This window comes from Cupressus sempervirens, chromosome 2, assembly GCF_028749045.1.
Source record: "Cupressus sempervirens isolate cs-2001-9-10 chromosome 2, ASM2874904v1, whole genome shotgun sequence".
Lineage (NCBI taxonomy): Eukaryota > Viridiplantae > Streptophyta > Pinopsida > Cupressales > Cupressaceae > Cupressus > Cupressus sempervirens.
In genome coordinates, this window is record NC_143119.1 from 666,214,452 (window position 1) to 666,239,475 (window position 25,024).

Genomic DNA, 25,024 nt, shown 5'->3' on the forward strand with positions numbered 1-25,024 from the left:
TTGGTAAGAGAAAATGATGACAAATTATATGTCCTTTTGGAACTGTAAAAGAAATTATTATTTTAACAACATTCTCAAGGGGAAAATTTATGAGAAGGATGATTATCTTACCAAAATCATCCCAAATTTCCATGTGTGCAAGCTTCCAACTCATGCTATGAGGTGAAACTTTAATAATGGTTATAATTATGATAGAAGATGGGTTTGCGGTAACTGCAAGTTTATGAAAAGATATTTGGATTTTCAACCGAGTTTTAAGAAGGGTCTTATCATTTTTTCCTATAGTATTCTTCTCCTTCTATTTAGTCTACATTTTTTCACCATGGGTGGAGACAAAATAAAAATTGAGCCTAGAAAAAATTAATGAAACTTTCAAAATGAGCTCTAAAGTGATGTATGTGAAGAAAGAGGAATTTTTCCCTTGATAGAGAGTATGTTTGGTGGCTATGATGAGGTTTTGTTGAAGCAATGTGTTTCCTCTTGGAATGAATAGAGGGTTAATGTGGATGGAATCTCCTTCAATATCAATGAGGACATCATAGCTAAGGCTACTAACCTGTCTATAGAGGGTCAAAAGTAGAAGAAAATAATTAAAACCTCTGACTATGAAGGCCTCAACCAGTTCTTTAGAGCTCTAAATGAGGAACTTGTTAAGAAACATGGTTTTTATATTAGGGAGGACCTTCTTGACATTTGGCCTCAATTTTTTCATATCATCATGTAGTACTTTACATTGGAAAGTAAGTTTGGTCTCTTCTAATTATATCACCATCCCTTTCTTAACCATCTCAATAATAGGGACCTCATCTCCATTCTATTTTTTTATCATCTTGCATCACATTTAAATTAATGTTGAGGCCATTAAAAAAATAAAGGAGAATTTAATTTTACATTAGGGCCTTATTTATATGTTTTATAAATTTTAACTAGCCTGATACTCTCCTACCAATGTTTCTTTCTAAATTATTAAGGAAGCTACTCTATCTAGTTTGACCCAAGATGTGAGTCCCCTTAAAGTTGGGACTAGTAGATAGGCATGTATCACAAAACCCCCCTAAAAATGAGGTTATGTCTCCACCTAATTCCAAAGACACTAAGAAACAATTTGATAACTCTAGGGCTCTAAATAAAGCAAAAAAAGGTTTACACTCTTGATTTAGAGGATTACATTGAAAATCCTATAGCCTATAGGTCCAACATGATTACTAAGGAAATATTTAAAAAATCTCTAAAGGGGAATGATTCCACTTAGTTAGATGGCTTTGTTGCCAAAACTATTGATGAGTCCTCTTCACACTCATCTAACTAGAAAAAAGAGCTCCCCTGTCCTAAAGGCCTCGATTTCAGCTTGTAATCCCTAGCCTTGAGACCTTTCCCCAATTCCCTCCCCACACAATTTTTTGTTCATGAGGCTTAAAATATAGACATTACTTTGCCAAAATCTAGTGGCATGATGGAAAATTTTAAAAACTAGCTTTCAATTTTGGAGGTTATTGTGAAAGAACTGAAGAAGGAGGTTGAACACATCAATAGGCACATTCAATAATCAAAAAAATTAGTCATCAGGGTGATGCATGATTTATCTATCACCTTGTGCATGATGCAAGAGAGGATTATGGGCATGAAATCCAAAGTTAATGAGGACTAAAAGGATCTATTTGAATTTCTCAAGGAGGGATGGGTCTTTACTCTCTTGTCTAAGTGATTAGGAGGGGAAGCTAAAAACTAATGGTTATGGGGGGTTTGTATTATTTTATATATAGTTTATGATATCCCTAGGTGAATTAATACATGTTTCAAAAATACTAGTACCCTTATTAGCCCTACATGGCTCATGGGTTACTTTAACTTTCAATTTATACAGGCTTATACTATTACTTTTAATTTTAGCTTGAATCACTCTAGTTCACGTTATAGTTTTTGTAGAGGAATTATGTGGTTTCTCTATTATTTTGTGAATGTCATACCTTAAATTAATGTATTTTTAATGCATTAATTCTATTTGTACCAAGGGCCAACACCCTCTTACTACATTTCTATTAAAAAACATAAAAACATCTCATAAAGTTATGTAGAGATTTCCCTCTATAAGGATACCCCTTTACAATGAGAAAGTCTTGTTTTGTAGGATTTATTTGATACCTAACTTGTAACCTATTAGATTAACTACTTACATAGCCCCTTAGATTGACCAACTAGGATAATTATCTAGGGAAGTTGCTTGAGATAGTTACTTTGAATAACTACTCAGGAAAACACTTAGAGTAACTACCCACTTTATGATAAGTTGTGATAATCCTAAATTTTACATTGATAAAGACTAAAAGGTAACTTCAATTACAAAAAATGACTTAAATCACCTTTCCTTATTGATAATGGAACTCATTACATAAAAAGGAAGACACGATACTAGTTTTTATGATGTTGATCTTAGATTGGTTTTGACAATTGAGTGTCAACACACTTAAGAAATTTTCTAAGTTGATGCCAAGTATAATATAGATGACGAGTTACAATATGTGTTGAGTCATTCAAATTTTGAGAAGATAGATAGTGCTGAGAAAGTTCCAACTTTCAAGTGACTAATAGATGTTGAGCCAGTATATGTGCTGAGTAAATTATAGGTACTGAGCAAGACAAAATTTCTATATGTGTCGAGCATCAGTAGTCAGTAAGTTTCGAGTAGCATAGAATCAACATAAGAGTTTGTGCCCTCACAAACTAAGATGTAAACTATTTTTGAGCTGACATATGATAAATCTGGAAGGATTAAAAGATAAGATCAAATCTATTTGATTACCTATGAAATCAACATGCAACCAATTAGAAAAATGGAAATATTTGAGTAGGAAAGATGGATGAATCTCAATCATAGATTCATACCTAACCCTATGTCATGATACCTTTTTAACGAGGTCAAAACCTCATAATTTAGTAATGTATGAGAGAATATGCGAGAAGAGAATTAAAGAGAAAAATCACAGAGTGAAAGAGAGTGAAGAACAAAAGGGTGAAGAGTACACTCAAGGTGACTTCAAAAAATAGAGGAATTGCCAGATCAATGAACAACAGAACAAAGTATTAGCACTTCGTACAGAATCATATCAGATCAAAGAGGATCAAATTAGAATGGACTAAACATCAATCTGAAATAAGAAATTGAAGATTGTAAGTTATCAGGTCAACACATTCTACTATACTATCTAGCCATTGTATTAGGAGAATGAAAATCCTATGAAGATAGGTTGGTTTAATAGCCATTTCATAAATCCTTTAATAGGGTGACATTCCAAGTGATTTTTTTGTAAATCTTTTAGACATGTACACTTTTAATAGAGTGTTGGAGCCTTTAATAAGGTAGGCCTCTCACAGGGTAAACCATTGCTGATGGTCAAACTTTGTAACCTTGACAAGTTACATATTGCTATAGTGATAATTTGTGGGTGTCATCCCCACCCCAATTTTACCTTATCATTTTGGAGGGTTTCTAGGTGATCAAATATTGTGTCATCAATTTGCATGCATGTCTTTATTTTCATGTTACTTAGAAATGTTACATGCATGCATTTATTTCAGTTAAAAGTTGTATAGCTTAAAGTTTGGTACTTCTAATTCTGCCCCCCCCCCCCAAGAAGTATTCTTCCTACTTGTGAATTCTAACAATTGGTATCATAGCCTAGTTCTTACAAGGAGAAGCCTTATAGATTGAAGAAAATATCTAGAAATGGAAGTCTAAAAGCTTGGGAAGATTATAGAAAATCAAGAGATTGAAATGCATCTCATTCTACATTCTCTGGAAGAAGCTAGGGAAGAATTGAGGAAATCCCTAAAGAGAGGAAAAGAAATCATCATAGCTAAGAATGATACATGGTACAAGGAGATTGACATCACAAAAGTATTTGCCAATGGAGATTCTAAGGAGTTTGATGTAGCAATTGTAGACCTAATGGAGAATAACAGAGCTGAAGTAGAAGAGATCAGAACTCTCAAGATTGAACAAGAATCACAAGCCATGATGCTTTGTGAAGTGATTGAGCAGAAGAAGAAACCATTGAAGATAAATCTATGATAGAAGATGACAAGAGAAATATTGCCAAAAAACTAGAGGAAAAGTCAAATGAGCTTGCAAGAGTTTCCAACATGCAACTAGACACCCTAAGCCAAATGATGAATGCCCATCATGAGCTAAATGTCAAGGACATTGAGATCTCCACATTGAAGATGCAGAATGAACAACTAAAAAATGACTTAAGAAGAGAAAAAAAAAAGTTGTAGAAAGCCTCAATAAACCTAATGAAGCCATTAAGTAATTTGAACAGCTACTAAAATCACCAAGATCAAGTAATGATACTTTAGGACTAGGATACAACAACACTAAATAAGGAGAGTCATCTAAGACTGCAGAAGAAAGAAGTGACAAAGGTAAGAAAAAAAAACCCACTTGTCATTTTTGTGGTAAAAAAGGACATACCTCTAATGTGCATAGGAGAAAGAATGCTAATCAACATTACAAACCTAAAAACATGGTTCACTATCCCAAGTGCAACAAGAAAGGTCATCAGGCACATGACTATAGGACTAGAACCATCAGGACACCAAGATTTGAAGGTCACTACTACAATTGCAAGGAGTATGGACATAGAGCCTTTGAATGTAGGTCCAAGCCTATGTGGACACCGAATACACCAGAAAAGACAAATAGTCATGGACATCACTACAATTGGGACTAAAACACTAGGTAGAGCTATCACCACTGTTAGGAATATGGATACATTCCTGAGCATTGCACAAGAACACACTTTAGTGGAAACTACAATAGGTGGTTGAGTCAATCTACTTGTTTCTGCTATCTAAAGATAGGACACATCAGCAAGTATTTCCCAACAAGATCAAAGGCACCCAACTCTGAGTACAGAAAGAGAAAAGGAGAGTTGATGTTGGACACATCAGAGGAGAGATGAATAAGATATGGAATAAAAGAGATGGAAGTAGCACATCCAATGGAGGGATCACTTCACCTAATAGGTCAAGTGGTGTCATTTCATCCAACTAAGCAAAAGAAGGTATGAGGAACTAATACACAATGTTTTATCATACATCAGTTCTGAGATAATTTAGTACTACAAAGGATATAAATAGCATGAATAAAGACACAAGTTTATCCTCAAAAGCTTTCATATTGTTACCAAAAGTTACATTCAATTGCTAAGTGAAATCATAGTATATGTCGAGTTGTTGGACAGAACTAGTGGAAGCCAAGTGATTAGTTGCTGCCGAGTAAAACTATGCTAGTTGATGCTGAGTAAGGGTAAATCCTTCAACTACTGAGTAAAAAGGAAAATTGCATTGATGTTGAGAAATGCAAGAAAATGCATACAAGTTGAGTGGATAGTTATATGAGCACTAAGCATTTAATTATAGGTATTAAAGAATATTTGTTTGATTTTTCAACCATTTTTCATCATTTAAATGCACAACAAATAATGAGCAGAGTGAAGAAGTGATTTCAAGAAAAGGAAAAATATTCAAACAAATTTGAGCTGAGATTCAGAGCAATTTCATCGATGTAAAGGTATTTATTCAAGCATTGAGCTACATAGTGTTTGAATTCATTAAACACTATTTTGTGAAAATGGCATCTAGCTCTAAAAACCCCAAGGATAAGGAGCCATTTGAATTTTAACTGGTTAGTAGGGATCTAAGACAACTAGAATTCAAACCAATCCTTGAGGTAGCCTACAAGAATGATCCAACTGATGCCCTATCTATCATTCTCCCTAAAGTAGTCATGGTTCAAGACATTCAAAAATGCTATAATTGAAAAGCAGGTGGGATAGGAGACATGGAGATTAGGGAAGCATATAATAAACTATGTGACAACAAAGAGTTGAAGGAAGAATAAAACATAGTTGAGAAAAAGGGACTTACTCGTACCCTAGACTTTCCTACAGTCTTTAAATAGAATGGATCAAACTTGTTCTAAATAGAATTCATGATAGTTTCTTATGGTTAGAAGGAGGACCAATAAAGATAACCAAAATAATCATTCACCGAATCACAGGGTATCCAACCCTAGATCAGCCTAAGACCTTAAGAAGTTACTCAAAGGAGGTCATTGAAAAGAATAGTAGTGCTCAATGGAATAAGAGGAGTATGAAAATTGAAATAATTAAGGACCCTCTCATAGAATTTTTGGTCAGAGTTATCTCTCACAAATTCTATCAATCAAGCAGATTGAACAGTGTGCCCTACATTATAGTTGATGTAGGATATAAGATTGTGAAGAAGGATCATACATATGACCTAGCTGAGCTACAACTGCAACAAATCATGGAGAACTTGGGAGCCATAAGAAGATCCAAGAGTGTCCAATGCCAATTTGGATCAATTTGGATATGTATATTCTTTTATGTTCAGAATGAATTCCCTTCCTTTGGCAAGATAGGTTGGAAAATGAATAGATCAATTGCTGTACAGATCAATGAATACATAGAGCAGATGGGGGAAAATTTTGAAACATTTTTGACAAGCTATTTTGAAGACTTTAAGAAATCTATGAAATAGAAACTTAGGATACCTATTTCCTTAGTTGAGTAGCACATCAATGACATATGTTTCCTAGTTAACATTGAGTATACATATATTCAAGCTATAGTGCCAAGGGTTAGATGGCTAAGGCCACTTGGCTATGAAATCAATAATGATGAAGCTTCAGTAGCGATAACAACTTTACTTGTAGAGGAAGTAGATAAAAGTGTTCAACCCTTTGGCACTTATGATGTTGCCAGATCTAAGGTGGAGATGGAATTGAAGATAGCGTCAATTTTGAAAAAGAAAGATAGAATGGTGAAGAAGCTAAAGGTTAGATTTGGTGAAGACACAGAAGAAGGTGAGGAGGATGATGAAGAGATAGAAGGTGTCGAGGAAGAAGAGTAAGCTAAGCAAGAACCTACCAAGCTAAAGAAAAAGAAGAGAAAAGCTCAAAAATAGCTGACAACTTAGCCCAAAGGCAAGAGGATAGCCAAGATAAGCCTAGAAAAGCCTACTACAAGGGCAAGTACAAGAGCTACATAAAAGAAGGCTAAGGAGCAAGGAAACAAGAAAGCTACCAAGCAGGAAGGTCCAACCAAAAATAGGTTGAGAAGAAAGTATGTTGTGCCTCCTAAATCAGATGAGGAAAGGACTGAATCTGATGATATTGGTCAATTTAGAGTGGTAAGTCACACCACCAAGTCTGAGTTAGAAAATATATGTGATAACATTAGAGATAATGCAAACTTATTTGGCTTAAAAGTATTGATTTTAATAAGTTGACTAGAGAAGAAAATAACATAGTTGAAGAATTAGTCTACACTATGATGGCCAAGTTCAAGAACACTCCACTTGAACTTGACAATTCAATGCCTAAGGAGTTATATCCTATTGTAGAAAATAAATGACATTTTTGTCTTAATATGGAAAAAGAAATAAGAGTCAACATTGGCTTTAGTAATGCTTGAACTCACAAAAGGGAAAATTAGCAAGGCAAATAAGAAGCATGGGAGAAAATTTACACCCAAATATAGAGCATTTAGTATACTTTAGAATAAAATTGAAGATGTTGTCAAAAAGTCCACTCAAATGTGGAAATTAATTTATGGCCTGAAAACTATCAAAGAAGGAGAGGTAGATCCCTTTGAGGGAAGAAAAAATGGAGAAGAAGAGGACAATGATAAGGAAGAAGAAGGTGAAAAAGAAAAGGCAAATGATACAGTGGAGAAGGAAACACAAAGGATGATATGGCAATTGTTGAAGTGCAACAAACAAAATAGAGTGTGCAAGACACACAATTCCCACCTCCAAGTCCTCCACATGTTACCTCTAGACCTATAAATACAATAACCATACAAGATGTTCCTAAAAAATTCTAGTCAGAACATAAATCCACTAACTACAAAGGATCTTAAAAGGATCCTTCACTAGATTACACTACAAGCACAATTATGTACAAATCTAGTCTTGGTGAGTGTGGAAGAATTACAAAAGGCTATAGCTAAAATCACAAGGGATAAGGTGAATCCACAAGAACCACCTTCTCACATCCCTACATCTACAAGTGGACAACCAATAGTGAAAATAGCAGTAGACACATCTACAAAGGTTGACTCCATAGTTCAAGTCTTGATGATTGAACAAAAGACATGGAGTACAGAGGAGAAAAAGTGTACAAGGGAGAAAATAGGACAAATAGATACATATGTCTCTACAATGCAAGTATAAGGTACAGCCCCATAGATCATAGTAATTGATAAAGAAAGATCTAAAGAGGACAAGGAAAGTCCTGAGGAGGAGTAAGAGGCAATACAAACACTGGTAAATTTTCCTATAATAGGGGCTCCAACAATCCTTCAGAAGTTGAACACTATTGCAATGCCACTAAAAATATCTACATCAAGCTTGAGCTTAACAAGAATAGCAAGGGTACTTCACTATGGAGACCCTACATTAGATGAGGACATAGTCATTCCCAAGTATGACTATGAAACTATGAACATTGATCAAATCAATGAAGTGCAAGAGGCACTAGAGAGGAAAAAGAAGCAAGAGATACTTAGGAATGAGTACAAATAGAGTCAAGCATTGATTGAAATAAAGGACATCTTTCTAGATGCCTTCAACTTGCAAAAACCTGATGAAACTAAGCCCATTATGGAGCAACTATCCAATATAGTGGACTAGGTGCAAAATAAAGACCTTGATACAAATGTCAAACTACTAAAATGGTTAGAAAGGAAATTTTAGACCAAGGTAAATGAGAAAATCTTTACTAAAATCACACTTTCACAAGTTGAGTTGGCAAAGAAAATTGAAAAGGTAAAGGTAGTACTTGAGAACATATTCTCATTGTACTCAAAATTGTGTGACCCATCAATTTTCACACAAGAAACTAGCCAACAAACAATGAGCTTGGAGAGGAATTTCAAGATATCAAGCATGCAACTACCCAAAGATTCAGCTCAAAGTGAGAAGCATTTTAACACTACACTTCACACTCAAAAGGAATTAGCTGTGTTAATAGTAGATAAGGAAAATACAAAGGCCAAATTAATCTAGATACAATCTACCATAACCCCACACATGGAAGTTTTGTAGAAAGAACTAGCCTATGATGAAAATGTATTAAAGAAAGACGCTAATCTTTCTACATTAGAAGGCCTACTTCACCTTGCAGTAGAGTTAGCCATCCAGATAAAATCACGAGAAATTGCACTGGATGCTACTTTAAGGATAGTAATGGAGGTAAATAAATACTTTTTGGAAAAATATTTAGTTAATGTATAGACTCCTTTGGCATAACTATCAAAAAGGGGGAGATATATTTTGGGGAAATAAATTTTGAGGGGGAGAAATAGAAAAGCCAAAAGGAAACTATAACTACAAGGGAAGATATGTGAAAGAGGGAGTTAGTATAGAGTTGATAAGAGAAAGAATGATAAGGAAAGGCATATTAGAATTAGCATGAGACAAATCCATCATGAGAATTTTTGGATATAGGAAAGGCACATCAACTCAGGGGGAGTTACAAATTTTGAGGTATAAAATTTTTCACAAAAATACAATTTTGAAGTTCTGTATATATGCTAAACAAAATGTATATTATACTCGAAGAAATTAAATTCATCATGTATAGTTAAGTGTTTTTGACACTCACGTCAAAAGGGGAGATTGTTGATCTTAGATTGGTTTTGACAATTGTGTGTCAACACACTTAAGAAATTTTCTAAGTTGATGCTAAGTATAATATAGATATTGAGTTACAATATGTGCTGATTCATTTAGATTTTGAGTAGATAAACAATGTCGAGCAAGTTCCAACTACTGAGTGACTAATAGATACCAAGCCAGTATATGTGCTGAGTAAACTATAGGTGCTGAGTAAGACAAAATTTATATATGTGCCGAGCATCAATAATTAGTAAGTGTTGAGTAACACAGAATCAACGTAAGAGTTTGTGCTGTCACAAACTAAGATGTAAACCATTTTTGAGCTAACATATGATAAATCTTGAAGGATTAAAAGATAAGATTGAATCTATTTGATTCCCTATGAAATTAACATGCAACCAATCAGAAAAATGGAAAGAATTGAGCAAGAAAGATGGATGAATCTCAATCATAGATTCATACCTAACCCTAAGTCATGAAAACTTTTTGAGGAGGTTGAAACCTCATAATTTGGTAATGCATGAGAGAATATGTGAGAAGAGAATTGAAGAGAGGAATCACAGAGTGAAAGAGAGTGAAGAACAAAAGGGTGAAGAGTACATTCAAGGTGACTTAGAAAAATAGAGGAATTGCTAGATTAGTGAACAAAAAAATAGAATATTATCACTTCGTATAGAATTATATCAGATCAAAGAGGATCAGATCAAAATGGACTGAACATTGATCTAAAATCATCAATTGAAGATTGTAAGTTATCAGGTTAATACATCCTACTATACTTTCTAGCCACTATATTAGGAGAATGAAAATTATATTAAGATAGGTTGGTTTAATAGCCATTTTGTAAATCCTTTAATAGGGTGACATTCCAAGTGAATGTTTTGTAAATCCTTTAGATAGGTACACTTTAAAAAAAGTGTTGGAGCCTTTAAAAGGGTAGGCCTCTCATAAGATAGACCATTGTTGATGGTTAAACTTTGTAACCTTGACAAGTTACATATTGCTATAGTGATAAGTTGTGGGTGTCATCCCCACCCCAGTTTTACCTTCTCATTTTGGAGGGTTTCTAGGTGATCAAATATTGTGTCATCAATTTTCATGTATGTCTTTACTTTCATGTTAATTAGAAATGTTACATGCATGTATTGAGTTCACTTAAAAGTTTTATAGCTTAAAGTTTGGTACTTTTGATTTACACACCCCCCCCCAAGAAGTATTCTTCTTACTTATAAATTGTAGCATTTTGAGATATGTTTTTATCTACATTTATTTCTTCTCTGGCACTTTGTAAAAATGTTCCTAACATTGAGTATTTTTTAATCTTGTTTTCTTTGTTATGTGAGTAGAAATTTACTATCATGTTGAGAAATTTATTCAACAACTACACGTGTCTTTTCTGATTCCCTACGCTCCAATTTTTCTTTCTTTCTTTGCCTCTCCACTGAAAAAAAAAAAAAAAGAATCTCATCATAAGATATCATGGATCCATTAGGTGACAATAAAGGATTGTGAAGAATTTTCACATTACATGAATACTAAACATAGATCATTGAACAAGATAACTAATTCATTCAATTTTTATTCTCCAATATCTTCAAGGTGGAATCAATAACTAATATATGTATTATCAAACAATAATCTACAACAAAGTCATTTTCCTTAAAACCCATGCAATTAAGTCTTTATCAAAATCTATGAATGAATTTCCATTACCTTTTCAAGTGAAGTTTTAATCTCGTCATCATTTAATTTTTTACTTCTACTATTATTTAGCATATTATTAGATAATGTAGAGATAAATTATATGATTGAGATTTGTGCATATTATTTTTTGAAGAATTTTTGGAAAAAGAAGGGTAAAAATTTATTAAGACAGAATGGATTACAACAAGGAGAGCTCAAAAAGGAGCTCTATCCTAAGCAACAAGTTCATCAAATTCTTGTAGTAGCTTAGAGGGAAGTTGCCTCCTATCCATAATATTCCAGCCCAGAGCATGACCAAAAGCCCATTTGGCCAAATAATCAGCAACTTTATTCCATTCACGAGGAATGTAAGTAAACCTAATGAACTCAAGAGAGGTACACAAGAGAAGAGTCTGATTAACAATAGTGGCCAGCTGCCAACTAACATCCTAAAGCTCTTGTGAGGAAAGCAAGTTCATCACCACTTGGGAATTAGACTCATAGATAACCTTGTGCCATTCCTGCAAACAACACTATTCCATAGCAGATAAAATGTCTTGAGTCTCCATGAGATTGTTAGTGTAGTCACCCTTGTGCACTAAGAAAAAGAATTTAACTTCACTAGAACTACAACAAGCCACTCTCCCAATACTAGCAAGTCTAAGATTCCCTCGAGAAGAACCATTAGTATAATTTTTCAAAACTCCATGAGGAGGATTCTAATACCCCTCCTAATTCAGCCATTCTTTCCTTTGTTTATGAGGCTTCTTGGGCACTCTTTGATACCATTGAGATACAACCCCATCCTAAAGATGAAAACTGAGGCAATTGCATATAGCAAGATCAACCGGATCCATACCCCCATCTAGTGGGCACTTCACCTGGATAGTTTCCTAAAGAGAATGTGAGATCTTCCACCAAAGATACATGAGACCAATCTGAACATCTTGGAATATGTGAGGATTCCTCTCCAACTAGATATGCCATTTAATCATTTTTAAATAGACTAAATTTTAGAATAACTAATTACATAAAGCACATATATTTCATACATTTTCTAATATATGGGCTCTATAATAGATGTAGGTACACAATCAACTTTTCTTTTACATATTTGTAGGTACACAATCAACTTTTCTTTTACATATTCTCTTAAATCAAACCATTGCTATTATATGAAAATGTCACTAGGTATATCATATAGTCATGGAATTCAATGAGAAGATACATCTTTGTGACATTTTTTTAATTATTCATTATTTTTTAATTTCAATTCCTTGTGTTTAATGGATGTCAATATTATAGTGTTATGCTTCCATTTTTTTACAACCATAAAATATGTTGGAATATTCTTTCTATGCAAATTATAATTTTGTGGAAGTCTTTAAAACCCTTTGAACAAAATTTCTACATGGATTAATTTTCAATTGTTGTGCTCCATTAGAGAACATATTATTGGGGTATTTCACAAAAAAATATAGGTATGTTGGTCATGATTTCATATTTTTTAATGCATTTCCAGTTATAAAGCATGACAAACACCCTTCAATGTGATTTGATGGATATTTGTTTGCAAGATTCCATTTTACATGAGTCATGTAAAAGGAGCAGATATGATGCAATAAATTCATAAAATATGGCTTCACTTCTACAATTGTTCAAAATTATTTGAACGATTTCCATAAACATATTTACACAATCATCAAATTCTATGATTAAATATCTCTTTAAGGCATTGTTAGAAAATAATAAATTTGTGTGATATATTATTCTATATTTTGCATGCATTTTCATCAGATAATTTCTAATTATAATATTTTAAATAAAGTTCTCCAAACTTCTCTCATTGACATGTGTGGAGGATGCTAAAATGGCTGGTAGAATTTATTTTTACGCTTTCTAGATGCATTTTCTTGGAAGTTTAGAAAGTTGTTCAACAAATTAGTTTTTTGCATTTCATCTAATCATGGTACGTAGTGAGACCATATTTGTTTCAATTATATTGCTAATAATTTGTATATTCTTTGTACTCATCCACAATCTTTTTACATGTTGATCGAGATTTATCTCGGATATTCTATCAAATAATTCAAGTATCTTTACTATGAGACCACATTTTATATGCTTTCTCAAGAAAGAATGTAGATTATAGTTTGATTGACAGGTGTAAAATTTTCTAAGGCCACCATCTTGAATGAACAATAAGGATATTTGATAGATAATTTGATTTCATATATGGTAGTTATATCTATTTGAGAGTTATTAAAGACTTCTCAACAAATCAGATTTTTATACATCTTTTAATCATTTCTTTTTCCAAATAAAAATATTTTTTTTAATATTATTTCTAAATAATTTTTATTCCTCATATATGCCTCTGTATGCCACAAAAGAAGAGGAGTAGATATTGGCTTTACACCAACAAAATGCATTTGCTTGGATAGTTTTTGTAGGCTTCTCAACAAATCCATTTTCCATAAATCTTGTAATCACTTTATTCATCCTTTGAGATGTCATTTATTTGAGATATTATAACAAGATAAATAGGAGCATTCCATGTATTTCATAATAATTGCAAATAGAATTCTTGAAAAAAAAACTTCTTTAATATTTAACATATGGTGCAAAAGGTTGTTGAATATATAATCATGTCTGCTAATTATATTCCTTTGAAAGTTCTTAAAACCATTTCAAAAAATCATTTATTCATACCCAAAAATTGTTGATATGAAATATTTTTAGCATATGTAGGTGCCTACAACTACAAATTTTGATAAAGTTTGTATTGTTTTGAAGTATGTCCATAAACTATTCCAAACCCTCCTCTACCCTGTGTGAACATAGATGATGTGTTTTCTTAGTATCACAGGTAGTTATAATAACTATGAATTAGCCTATTGCAATTATTACCAAACTATATGAAGTAATGGACAAGTATAAACCTGCTCATTTTTTGTTGTTGTCAAATTATTTCTAGAGCTGCCAAATTTGATGAAGTTTTTGGAATATTTGATATGTTGATAAGTTTATCATAACTATCATATGCATACTTTGAAAAGTTGTGGAACCTAAGAAAAATAATGATCTACATCCACTAAAAATTTTCTTAGTTCACTATTTACTTTTTATTATACTTAAAGAAAAGCCTCCAACTTAGGCTTTTATTTATCAATATTGCCTTCATTAAGTTTCACAACTTTTAGAAATCACAGGAAAGTGAACAATAAGAAGTAGTTTTTGTAGGTGAGAACCTATCTACAACTTTGGACACTTGAACAATTCACCTATAGTAATTTTGCATGTCATCTCTTATGTTGTAAAACTTGATCAAGTTATGGAAATTGAAAAAATAACCTTATAAATTATTTATAAAATGTACCAACAACTTTAATTAATCAAACTTTTAAAATATTTTAAAACCTTAATCAAGTAACCAATAAAAATAAATTTCCATGTGTTCAAGAATGCTTCATACTTGACATATTTTTCTATATCAATGACCCATTTTGTACCATAATACTTTGAAAATGCATAACTTTAATGTGATAGGTGTTTCATTAAAATTTGTGATGAAATTATTGGTCTAATTTTTATCTTTTGTGATATAAAACTTAGAGCTCTGAGGGCTTGAATATTGTAAATTTTGAGCCATTAATATCTTTGGCATATAAATTGACTAGGATAACCACAAAGTAATTATAACTCAAAGAAATGAGTACCTCACTAGTCATTAGAAGGTTTATTGAAATACTTTTCAAGACCCAGTTATGAAAAATTTAAGCTATTACATCTTAAAATATATGAGTTGAGACTTCTCAAAAAGTGACTGCATTTCTTGTAATACTACTAGGAACATTCTCATAAAAGGACTTTGTATAATTCCTCATAGTTTTTTGAATTTAATGATTCCTATGATTATTTCTCACACATAACCAACTTTTTACTTTAAGACCTGGATTGTGATAAATAATGATTATAATTAAAATGACAAGGGACTAGACATTTGAGGATTATTAGAGGCATTTTAAATCAAGAACTACACTACATGAAGTTTTGAAAGAAAGAAGTTTGAAATTTTCTAAGTTTAAACATAAAGCTAACAATGTGAAAAGATAAATTAAAATATATTAAGCATTTTTACAATATATTTATATGATAAGAAACATATTAAGAATATAAATGCTATGAAATGCCTCAAAAAATTATCTCTCTTTGTCTTACAAATAAAGAAAAAATTGTTTCAATAAATTTGAATTTGTCGCAATTGAGAAATATAATTATTTTGTACGGGAAATATAATTATTTTCTACCACTATGATTGCAAACAATACTATATTTTTCTTGTAGTAGAGTGTAATTAAAATGGCTCTAGTAGATCATAAATGCAAGTATGAATTGCTTCTACTCCAAATTAGGTCATATTGAATCCATTTATTATATCATTAATTATTTTTGCATGAAAATATCTATATATACAACAAAAATTTATACATAATAAGTTATATGAATCTAGAAGTTATTTGAGCTATATTTTATAACAAAGTTTTGAAGGTTTCTAGTTGTATTTTTTTAGCATAATGATTGAATTAAAAACAATGATGGTAAAAGATGATAAAGAATTAATATTTAATTTGAATAATAGATACATTTATCCTCACCCCAATCCTAACCCTAATTCTAAATCTAACCCTAACCCTAACTCTTTAGAACCATGATATGAACCCTAAATTTAGCCTTAAACATAACAACCATTAAATCCAAAAACAAACACTAATTTTAAACCTATACCTAAATGTATCTAGATAATCCTAACTTAATAGTACTTTTAAGCCTAACCTTAACAAAAACCAAAATCATGATTATAATTATAATTATAGTCTGAAACCTAATTATGATCCTAATATTAATCCTATCTCAAATCCTAGCCATAACCTTAACCATAATTATTACTCTAGTCATAACATAACAATAATCATTTTTCTAATCTAAATAATAACACTAATTATAATCCTAAGTTAAAACCTATCATTATTTTTATTCTATCTCAAATATTATCTCAAGTTCTAATCATAATGCTAAACTTGAGTTTAACCTAATAATTATTATGTAAACATTCCTATATCCCTAATCCAAAAGACAATCATAAGAAAATAAAAAATTAACCGTAACCATAATCTTAATGTTGGTCCCAATCAGTACAAAGAGGGGTGGCGAATCAGTACCAATTTTAAAATTGGTTATTTTTCTAACCATTTTAAGTATATTAACTAACAACCATTTAAGTGTTAACACTATACCAATGCAGTAAGATAGAAGCAAATAAACTAACACACAAAAGCATTCATCAATGGACACATAGATTTTTTCTATGGAAACCCTCAGTGAGAGGATGGAAACCATGGTGGGGATAATATACCCACTAGTCTTTTACTACAGATAAAAGGTTGCCCGATTAAGAGCTACAACTTTCTAATAATACATCTAGTTAGGAATGTTAGTAACCTATTAGGATTAGAATCAGCTTGCTAAGGCTACCTGGTTATAAGATTCAACACTCCTATGAGGCACCTTGTTAAAGGATTTTAGATATTCTTTCTACTGAAGCATGCTTGGTTAAGAGCTTACAAGATAAATAAATTTTTTAGATAGAAACTAAATGTGATCTAAAGTATATAGTACTTCTTCTTTATAGATCTATAGTGAATAGATTTTGAGATGTCATGATCTCCACTTACCACTTGGGTGCACTTGGTGATACCTTTTTGTATCACTCTATTTTTTGATTCTCTTCTTACCCTTGTCAATAGTGTAGACTTCTTCTCCTTGTTAGATGTAGCTTTGAATCTCAATCCTTAGCTCAATGTCTCTCATCCATCCTCTTTTTCCTCCTAACTAGCTTAGTAAATAATTCTCACTCTTTTCTTTTTCTTTTCACTTGCCCACCTTTGCTTGTAAGTCAACACTATTTCTTCAACATTATTTCATATATTCACACCTTACACACTGACTTACGTGAATGCAAGAAGTTTCCCTTTTTATCTTTGGGTGTCAAAACCCTAGAAGATTATACCATTCAAACCAGTGAATTCACATTTTTAATTCAAATTGCTGAGTGGTACACGAGCAACTTGTGACACCTATAATGTAGGGCTTAGACTACTAGTGTTGTCCATCTATTCTAGGTCTTGTCTCAATTCTTTTATCCTTTCTTAATTCTATTGATCTTGTTAGAATACAAACCAAATTTATATTCTAACCATACCTATTATGCCATCTCATGGTGATGACTCTTTGTGCTGAATTTGATAGCATCTTCCTTGTCTTACTTTCCTTTATGGACTAATGAAGATATCTATCAGTTCTCATGAGATGGTGTATACTCCTCGATCGACTGTCCATCAATGACAACACACTTTTAAAAAATATTCATTATGCCAATATGTTGGGTCAATAATATCCCCCTTTGGCATTGATAGAAAAGCATATATCATACCTTTGTTTATTTTGATAAAGGTATAATCTTAATTGGTAAAGAAACTTAGCCATTTTCTACTTCTTTCCATATCTTTATTTATTTTTCTCCCTCTATGATGTCTCTAAATCATTGACTCAATTCCTTCTTCTCCTAATTGTCTTTGGGGTTAGCTCCCCTTTGATTGTTACCTTGGCTGACCTAAATCCTACTTTTTCTTTTGTCATTTTTTCCCGATATTGTATGTCTATCTCTCCCCTTTATATTTACTCTGTTGAATTCTTCATCTCATCTCCCCTTTACTTATATCTTTATTCATCAATTTTATTCATATTCTCCCCCTTTAGTGTTGTATCCCCTTTAGATATCATTTTCATTCATCATCTCCCTCTTTTTATCATCAATGACAAAGGGTATCTTGTCTCTGCAAATTCTAATTATGTCTTCCATGCATTTGGAATTTTTTTGAGTGTCAATGTCAGAAAGCTAATCTTGATAGGGGTTGTTTCATTGCTTTAATAGTGTCCTTAGGACCTATGGATAATAGGACATTGACCTCTTTAACATTTCCTTGGATAATTCCTATGATGGGAATTAAGAAACACTATAACTCAAAGAGTGTGGAGTTCCTCTTGTGTTGTTTTGCTTTAACCCAATTGATGAGATAAAGTTTTTCTTGAATCTGACTATTGTACACACTAGCTAAACTAGTTGATACAACAAATGATGTTTGAGTGACCTATACTCCCTCATGAGTAGTTTTTAGGGTATCATTTAGATCAATTAGATTTTTTTGTGAATATGATATTTTGTGAAGGATTGGAGAGATATCCTCTAGTAATTCAATTGCAGTATTTCTTTCATCTACAAGTTTTTGGAAGTGATGCTCAGTGAGTTTCTTGAGATTTTATTTTTCCTTCCTTGTACTATGTGGATCTATGGCTTTAGTGACATCTACATGCTTGAGTATGTTTTCTAGTTGATCAAGAATATTTGCATTGTCATATTGTACATAACCAAGTATCCCTGTGACTAATGTCCTTTTTTTATTAGGGTATGTGCTCATTCCTTTCTCAAATGTGCCTTCTTTTCCACTTTAAGTTTTTGCAACTAGAGATTATGATGATTGAGCTCTTTACTACTTAATTCTCACTCTCTAAGCATAATTATCCAATTCTATTTGATTTATCTCAAGACCCTTTATTTCTTGACCATGCCACTCAAATAGTTATCCTTCATCTTCATATCTTGGAGATGATGATGATGAGGATGGAATTATTCTCCACTTCAACCTTTTCTCCTTGGATTTTTCAAACTTTTCTCTCTCTAGTTGTAGCTTCCATTTTTTAGATGTGGACCTCTCATAGCTTCTAGGTTCCACTAGTGATGATCTTATGACTAGTTGGTCAACTTCCCTCTACAAATATTTATTCTCTTATAGAGGTTTCTCTATAGTGTCTCATTTTGGACTTCTTTTTCCTTTGTCTCCTTCCTCTATGACCTCTACTAATGATATTTCCTTCATGTGTTAAGTCTCGACTAGTTTTCTTGGTTGAGTATCAACTTCTTCATTTCCCTCTTCATGTCAAGGTGTGCATGATTTCTATGTGCCAACTATTGGTGGAATCTCATTTGTCTTAGGGATATCAAATGGTATATGTGTATCTGGAGTAACTTGATGACTCACCAATCCAGGTGATAGTTTTCTTTCTACAATTGTCACATTACATGTTGCATATTATACTTTCTTTAGGGAGGTTACTGGGTTAAAGTTAATAGGTTTCTCATCTAGTTCTTCAATATATCCCTCAAATTCTATTGTTCTACTGGATCCAATACATCTGATTGTCTTTTTCTTACCCTTATCTTTTGGATCTAGTCTGATTAGAGATTTCACTTTTTATGTCTACTTATTTACACACACTATCTCTAGTTGATCCATTATCCATTTCTATCTTTTGATTTCCTTTTAAAACATTTATCTTTCCCTTCTTATTATGACTAATGCAATATTTTCTTGTCTTAATAATTCATTGATATATGCATCTGTGTAGATCTACTTATTTGAAGGTGCAAATTTTGGTTTGATTCTTGTCAGTGTGTCACCAAGAATCCCCTTTAGTTGTGTGACACTAGCTCTACACTTCATGATTATAATATCTACCAATTCTTTTGGTAGAATTTTCTGTACCATGTTTTGTGTTCTACTATAAGTCCTAATGCTGATTAGTACTATACTTATAACATTGTTATGATCTTTCTCACTTAGAAGTGCATATATGTGCCCTATTGTATTATAATATTGGTTATGAACTATGTCATCATATATGCCATCTATTGAGAGTGGAAGAGTAGGGTTACTTCTTCTTCTTGTAGGTTTTACTATTCTAGATAATGATTCACATGTAAATGGATTTGGTCTTGTTTATACAGGTGTTGGTTTTTTGTTGGCCACCCCTTTAGCTTTCTTCTTCTTACTCTTGTCTTCCTCACTTGACTTTGGCTCTAGTGAGTTTGAATCTCTTCATGAGTTTGTGTTCCTTTCTTCACTTTTATGCCTCTTAGGTCTTATAGCCTTGATTCTAGTTGTCTTCTTCCTCTTGGTTGCCTTCTTAGATTTTTTCCTATATTTTTCCATGTCCTTTTCTATTATGGCTATTGTGCTCCTTCTCATTGCACTAGTACCATATACTGGTAGCTTATTGTCAACATGTATTGATAGTATTAATTCTCTAGCATTCCTTGCATCTTTCTCTATCACCTCATACTAGAATGATGTGAGCCGGTGAGTTCTTGGCTTCATAATTTGTATCATGCAAGTATCTATCCATGCTAGGAAGCATACATCATTTATATATTCTTCTACTAGGATAAAGGGCATCCTTTCCCTTTTCCTCATCATGTCTCCAAATCTATTGAATTATCTTTTGAATAGATTATCCCTATTATCTCTTAACATCATGTATGATTTATAGATTTATTCACAAATTTTATTATCCTTAAACCAATTTATTATACCTTGTCTAGGGAATTGAGGTGCAAAGTAGAAAAATATACATACTAGAATAGCTCCAAACTTGAATGGGTGTGTCTTGGGGTTTTCTTCAATCTTCCTCAGGTTCAACATCAACTGCTCATACATCCACCCACCTAAGTTAAGTGAGGCATGCTCATGAATGATTTGATACTATGTGTTTATTGCTCAATATGGTATGCTATTTTTCTTGCTTGAGAAGTGAATTCTATATACAATCACCATAACAACAAACTTCATTTCTAGATCAGGAATTTCATCAATGGTAAATTCTTGTCCTTCCCTTTTTTCTCCAGTTAGTCTTGTGACTTCTGCAAGAGTGACCTTTCCTATATTTATTCATGCTCCTATGTCATTGAGTCTTATTACCCTGAGGATAATTCACTTTGTAATTTCATAGGACCTATCAAGCCATATATGTCTTTCATGTGTTCTAATTAGTACTAGTCTCACCTAGTCCTCATGAATAAAATCAAGGATTTAATTTATAGAGTACAATGTTTTATTCATCAAGTGTTTTCATTATTTTTTAATATGTCATCTTCTAGAAATGTGGAGAATTCCTCATACAACTTGTATGATCCCAATTCCACAATGTTTTCCTTTAAGTGTGCACCAACGTCTTCAACAAGTAGAACATCTACAGGTAGTGAGGATAGCGTCGCTACCTAGTTTCTTGTATCTCCCATAGCGAGTAACCACATATTATATTTATGCAAGTTACTCATTGTTAACCAAATCATTCTTATGAATATTGTTAGCCATAGTTTCCTTTGTGCCTTTCTAGAGCTATTAACTTTGTTGAATATGATCTTATGCACTCTTAGGTTCAAAAAATTCATTGGAGGTAGAAACGGTGCATTGTATCTTAGCTAGGTTTTCTCATATTTCTCATAGCTCAATACTTAGAGTTTTCAAAGTGGTTAATCAAACCCTTTTAACCTATTTATATCCTTTGATGAGCTATCATTAGGTTATCATTCTTAAGAAATGATGAACACACTACTTACCTACCTATCCTCTCATAATTAATGTGAGTGACCCATGCAACAATAATCCTAATTTTACCATTATCTTGCCTTGATAAGCTCCTTATTATTGCTTTGTTCATCCTTTTACTAATTTTGATTAGTGGTTTAGTGTGTAGCATGTGCTTTGGCATGCAACCCCTTCTAAGCTTGGATTAGTTGAACTTGTCATTGAAGTCTCACCAATAATAGGCGAGGTTCCTTTCTCTTTAGTCTTGAATTCTTTACTTTCATATACTTTCCTTGCACATATCTTATTGAAGTCTTTTCTAACTTCCTCCTTTTCCACTATATTGGTCTTTCCTTTTTTATCTAAGTTGTGCATGTGAGTAATTTTTCTTGATTTGTAATCTTTAGCAAGATGACCCATCTTACTATAGTAGTTACAGGTCATGCATATTCCTTTCCATGGTACTAAGTGGTTCCTTTGACTAGTTTTTGTTTGAAAGAGATCAGCCATATGTCCTTTTTTCTCATAGATTGAAGATAAAAGTATGTTGAATATGTTCTTCCATCTGGGATTGGAGGTTCTCTGAGGCTGTTGGTTTGTCCACTTTTGATTTGCATACCTCCACCTTGTATTCATACTTATTATAGTATAAATAGTACTCATCAATATTTTTCTCATGAGGATGGGATATACATTCTCGAGAAGAGTAACCATACTGGTGACATGTGTTGCAATACCCATAGAAAGTATATTGTGCATCAGGTGCAACCTTTCTATGCTAGTATACATTTGAGATGTGACCTCCTTTACCAAAAATATGACAAGAGGGTTTCTTTGGATTCTTACCTTCAGATGATGCTTTCTCTTATCCTTGTTTGGTTTGATTCTTTCTCTCAGATATCTTTCCACTTTCAACCCTATTGTCTTCTTCATAGCCAAGATTGGTTGTGTAGTTTTTCCTCCTTTTGAGCTTTGAGTTGTTCATCTATTTTCTTGGAACTATCATTAAGCTTTCTTAGCTTCTCACTTCTTTCATTGGTGCCTTTTAGTTCATTAGTTAACCTTTGAATCTACTCATCCTTTTATCTAGCATTATCCCCCTCTACTGTTTTTGCTTCCATGGCTTCACATAGTTCTCCCTCAACTTTTTCTAGTACTTATGCAATATTTCTTTTCTCTTTTTATTGCTTGAATTAGTCTCTTTGATGCTTCTTCTAGTTCTTTCTTCAATTTCCCAATCATTTTGCTTAACTTCTTGTTGTCATTTGTGAAGTCAGAGAAAGTTTCTTCAAATCCATCTAAATCACTCTTCTCTTCCATCTACTCTATGATTTCATGACTCTCACTAATTTTTCTAGTAACTTTCTTAGCTTAGTTTTCAAATCCTTTATACTGTCAAGCACTTATTCATTCAACTTCTTGTATTTTGTGACTATTTTTTGATCTACCCTTAAGCTATAAGGCTTGAAACTATTAGGGTATAGATCTTGATACCAATTGTTGGTCCCACTCGATACTTAGAGGGGGGTAAATTAATATTGATTCTAAAACTAGTTATTCTTCTAACTATTTTAAGTATATTAACTAACAACGCTTAAGTGATAATACTATTACCAATGTTGTAAGATAAAAGAAAATAAACTCACACATAAAATAATTCATTAATTGACACAAAAATTTTTTATGTGGAATTCCTTAATGAGAGGATGAAAATAATAGTGGGGATAATATACCCACTAGCCTTTTATTGTAGATAAAAGGTTGTCTGGTTAACAGATACAACTTATTCCTTCTGAGAAAACATCTAGTTAGGAATGTTAGTAATTTTTTAGGATTACCATCAACCTACTAAGGCTACCTAGTTACAAGATTTAACACTCTTTCTAAGAGGCACCTTTTTAAAGGATTTTAGATATTCTTTCTACTAAAGCAAGCTCAATTAAGAGCTTACAAGATGATTACAACTATTAGATATAAATTAATAGTGATGTAAAGTATATAACACTTCTTTAGTGAATAGGTTTTGAGATATCATGATCTCCTCTTGCCACTTGGGTGCACTTGGTGATATCTTTCTATATCACTTTATTTTTATCTTCTCTACTTACCCTTGTCAGTAGTGCACATGTCTACTTCTAGTTAGATTTATCTTTGCATCTCAATCCTTAGCTTAATGGCTCTTTCCCATCCTCCTATTCTTCCTTTTTTTTGGCTTAGTACATCACTCTCACTCTTTTCTTTTTCTTTTCACTTGTCCACCTTTGCTTGTAAATCAACACTATTTCTCAAACCTTGTTCCATATATTCATACATAAGACACACTAACTTCTTTGAATGCATGGAGTCTCTCTTTTTATCTTTGGTTGTAGGAACCCTAGAAGATTATCCTACTCAAACTAGTAAATTCAAAAATTGAAATTAAAATACTAAGTGGTACACAACAAACCCGTAACACCTATGATGTAGGGTTTGTACTTGTAGTGTTACCTATAGTGTTATCTATCTATTCTAGGTCTCATTTCAATTCTTCTATCCTTTATGCATTTCGTCATTCTTTTCAAAATATAAACCAAATTTGAATTCTTTCCATACCTTCTTTGTCATGTCTATTGAAAATATATTGATACAAGTATGAAAAATGTGTTTCAATCATTGTTTTGTCATTGATGTCAAACTTTCAATTTTTTGATAAGACAACTACTTATATGATTTAAGTACTATCACTTGTTTGATCGATGAACATGATTTGATCAAAATGGTGAAACAATAGCACCTAGAGGAAAGGTTGAGTTATGATATGAAAAGGAGTACAAGAATTAGTTAAGACAGTGATATCATAGTGCATTGATAATCTACTTAAGGTTGCAAAGGTTGGTTACACTGAGAGAGTTTAGAAGAACAAGTTAAACAAAGTTTGTCTACCAAGCTTGATTGAGTGGATAGTAGGTGCCGAGAAAAGTTAGTGAAAGCCAAGTAGAAATTTAGTTGGAGCCAAGCAAAGTCAATTTTAGTGTATGTTGAGTAAAACAGTTGACGCCAAGAAAAGTTTAGTTGATGTTGAGCACTAGTAAACTTTAGTCCATGTCGAGTGATTTTACAATGGATGCTTTGCGGTATATGTCAAGCATCAAAAGCTAGTTAATGCTTAGTTT